We start from the raw sequence: 3,762 nt of genomic DNA, 5'->3' as shown, positions 1-3,762 counted from the left end.
ACAGAGAAGGCACAGCTAGAGATGGCAGGTGCCCCTCAAAGCTCTCGGGAGAAGGTACAAAGCGGGACCTCCCAGCAACCTTGGCCTCTAGGCCTCAAAAGCCCTGAGAGGGCTGCATGCAAGCAGACAAAGCTGGAGAAGGATGTGGGAGGCAGGTGGCTAAGAAGACAGGCTGGAAGGGACGTGGAGGCAGGTGGCTAAGAAGACAGGCTGGAAAGGGACGTGGAGGCAGGTGGCTAAGAAGACAGGCTGGAAAGGGATGTGGAGGTAGGTGGCTTTGCTCTAAACAGAATCGTCTCAGTAATGTGACACTGCACATGTATAGGTAGGGCTCACTCATAGGCATAACCCTCTAAAACACACCTTTTATGGAGTGAAATTCACTTAGCCATCTTAAAGCATATACTTCGGCGGCATTTGCTGGATTCACAACGTTGTGCAACCTCTGCTTCTCTAGTTTCAGAACATTTTTGTCCCTCCAGAACAATACCTCATCCCCATTAAGTAATCACTCCTCATTCCTTCCCCATCCTCTGGAAACCACAGGTCTGCTTTCTGTCTCTATGGATTTGTCCATTTTTGATATTTCATATAAAAGGAATCACGCAGTGTGCAAAAGTTTGTGTCTCACTTCTTTCGGTGGAAGCCACATTTCCAAGCCTCATCCCAGTGGTGGCCCTTGAGTCCCCTGAGTGTATCAGTGTCTCACTTCTGTTCACAGATGCATAATATCCCACCCCAGGGACCGGGCACCGTTTGTTAATCTCTTCACCTGTGGTGGATGCCCAGTCGTCTCCACCTGCCAAGACCAGCTCGGTCAGGGAGACCCTAACCCAGTGGCGCTAGAGGAATTAAAGACACACACACACAGAAATACAGAGGTGTGGAGTGGGAAATCAGGGCTGACAGCCTTCAGAGCTGAGAGCCTTGAACAGAGATTTACCCACATATTTATTGACAGCAAGCCAGTGATAAGCATTGTTTCTATAGATTATAGATTAAAAGTATTCCTTATGGGAAATAAAGGGATGGGCTCTGGCTAGTTATCTGCAGCAGGAGCATGTCTTTAAGGCGCAGATTGCTCCTGCTATTGTTTGTGGATTAAGAACGCCTTTAAGCGGTTTTCCGCCCTGGGCGGGCCAGGTGTGCCTTGCCCTCATCCTGGTAAACCCACAACCTTCAGCGTGGGTGTCATGGCCATCACGACCATGTCACAGTGCTGCAGAGATTTTGTTTATGGCCAGTTTTGGGGCCAGTTTATGGCCAGATTTTGGGGGGCCTGTTCCCAACATCCGCCTTCTAGCTGTTACGAAGGACGTAGCTATGAGCGTCTGTGTGCGCGTTTCCGAGGGGACGAGTTTTGTTTCCATGGGGCGTGTGCTTAAGAGGTGAATGCTGAGTCCCACGCTAAGTGTATGCCTAACCTTTTTTAGGAACCACCAAAGTGTTTTCTGCAGCAGCCACACCATTTTACATTCCCACTCCAGATTCTTGCCTTTTTCTACTTAAAAAAACTCCAGGCAGAGGGAACAGAACAGGTAAAGACCAGAGGCCCAGCAGGCGGTGCTTGGCTGGAGCTCACCAGGGGCTGGACCAGAGGACACGAGAAAGACGGGAGTGGAAGCTGATGCCCAGTGGTGGATGGCAATGAGGGCTTGGGTGGCTGGGCCGTGTCGCTTATGTAGAGGAAGCGGAGATGCTTGGAAATGCTTTGCAGAGGTGAGAATATGGCTTGTTGGGAGAGTGCTTGTGTGTCTGGAATTACATGAGAAGGCCTGGAGGAGTGACACCAGTGACAAAGCCATTGCAGGACACCCAGGAGGCCACGGGAGTTGTCAGGTGGGACTGCCATGAGAGGGCTGGAGAGAAGAGACGGGCGGAGAACACAGCCTGGGAGCATCTGCTGTCTGGGCAGAGGCGGAAGCAGCCTTCAGGGCGGTGGGTGGGAAGGAGACAGGGCAGAGAGGGTTATCCAGGACTCTGGGGAGAAGAGGCAGGTCCCAAGTTGTTTACCAAGAATTTACATTAAAATAACATAAGCTAGGCTGAGCGTTGTCACACCTGTAATCCCAGCACATTGGGAGGCCAAGGCAGGCGGATCATTTGAGGTGAGGAGTTTGAGACCAGCCTGGCCAACATGGTGAAACCCCGTCTCTACTAAAAATACAAAAAAATTATCCAGGTGTGGTGGCGTGTGCCTGTAATCCCAGCTACGCCGGAGGCTGAGGCACGAGACTCACTTGAATCCAGGAGGTGGAGGTTGCAGTAAGCTGAGACCACACCACTGCACTCCAGCCTGGGTGACAGAACAAGACTCCGTCTCAAAAAAAATAAGCTATTGATGGGCTATATATTGTTAAGCTGTAGGGTGTGTTTACAGTGTCCAGTGTAGCATTGTTCGATTAATTTATAGCCTCTTGTGGCAACAGCAAGCAGTTTCCAGAGATGAATACGCAGCTTGAGTAGGCAGGGGGGAATAGGACATGACAGCTGCCTCATCTTAACATCTTGGGCCTGATAATTTAAAAGGACTCACAGTCCTCAGATAAACATGACTTTCTTTTCTCATGAGGAAACAGAGAAGGTGGCTAAAGGGTATCTCTTTCTCTTATGATACCAAACCTATCAGGTTTTTATTTCCCACACCACCCAGTTTTCCAACTCTTTGGACACCAACTGGATGTCCTGGAATTCCATTCAATTCTGAGACTAACCACCTGGGCTGCAGTGCACCGTCCTCCCTCCCAGCATCTGGATGAGTTCACCATCCTGGGAGTTTTTGGAGCCCCATCATTTAGGATAGACATCCTAAATTATGTCTACATCATGGAGGTTCCATTATGTAGGTGTGGGGCCAAGGGAGAGCTTTTCCCTCAGCCTTACAAGGGTTCGCTGAAAAGTCAACTCACAAAAGGCAGATTAACTGGAGAAAAGACACACAAATTACTGTGTATACAAGGGAGCCTTCAGAAAAATAGCTCATTTTTATGCTTAGGTTCAATAAAGTATGGGCAGCTGTATAGAAATAGGATTGGAGGCTTAGCTGGATCTGATGCTAATGGACTGAGTGGGGAAAGCCAGCCTGGCCTGTGTGTCTGGATTCTCCTTGGCCTCTCTGAGCAGCGCCCTCTCCTTCTGGGTGTGGGTGGGACCCTCTCTGGAATGGGGGTCTTAGGAGCTACAGCCAAGCCAGGTAGGTCAGACCATTTCTTTATGGCCAGTTTGTACACACAGAGGCACAGAGAAAATTAGAGCCCTAATTTTTGGTTGTATGGCTGGCTTTGGGGAAAGGGGTTCTGGTTTCTAGGACCCACTGTGGGGAAGAAGGATTCCCATTTCTATGCCACCTTGAGTGAGAGTGGTACTGAGACATAGAGGGTGGGAGAAGCTCAGACAGAAACTTGCTTCAGAGGCTGCTGCTGGGGCCCTCATTTTGGAGTATGATCTTCTGAGCCCCAACACAGGCACCAAAAATAACGTCCTAAGGCTCACAGTGACTACATGGAACACCTCTTGGCCAAGGGGACCCCAGAGAAACCTGGAAAACAGTTCCCGGCTGCAATGGGAAGGGAGGTTGGATGCCTGGCTATCCCCACTCCCTTTGGAATTTAGGCATTAATGTCAAAACAAGAGATCAGAAGGCTGACAGAACTGACCATGGCAATAAGAGCCCCAGTTACGAACAGGACCCAAGACCATGTCAGATGAGGGTTAAGTCAAGTCACACACCCTGTTAGTCACCCCTGCCCCATGTTTCGGGTG

Source organism: Pongo abelii, chromosome 14 (genome assembly GCF_028885655.2).
Source record: "Pongo abelii isolate AG06213 chromosome 14, NHGRI_mPonAbe1-v2.0_pri, whole genome shotgun sequence".
NCBI lineage: Eukaryota > Metazoa > Chordata > Mammalia > Primates > Hominidae > Pongo > Pongo abelii.
The sequence above is the reverse complement of the archived record's forward strand: the minus strand, read 5'-3'. Positions refer to the sequence as shown.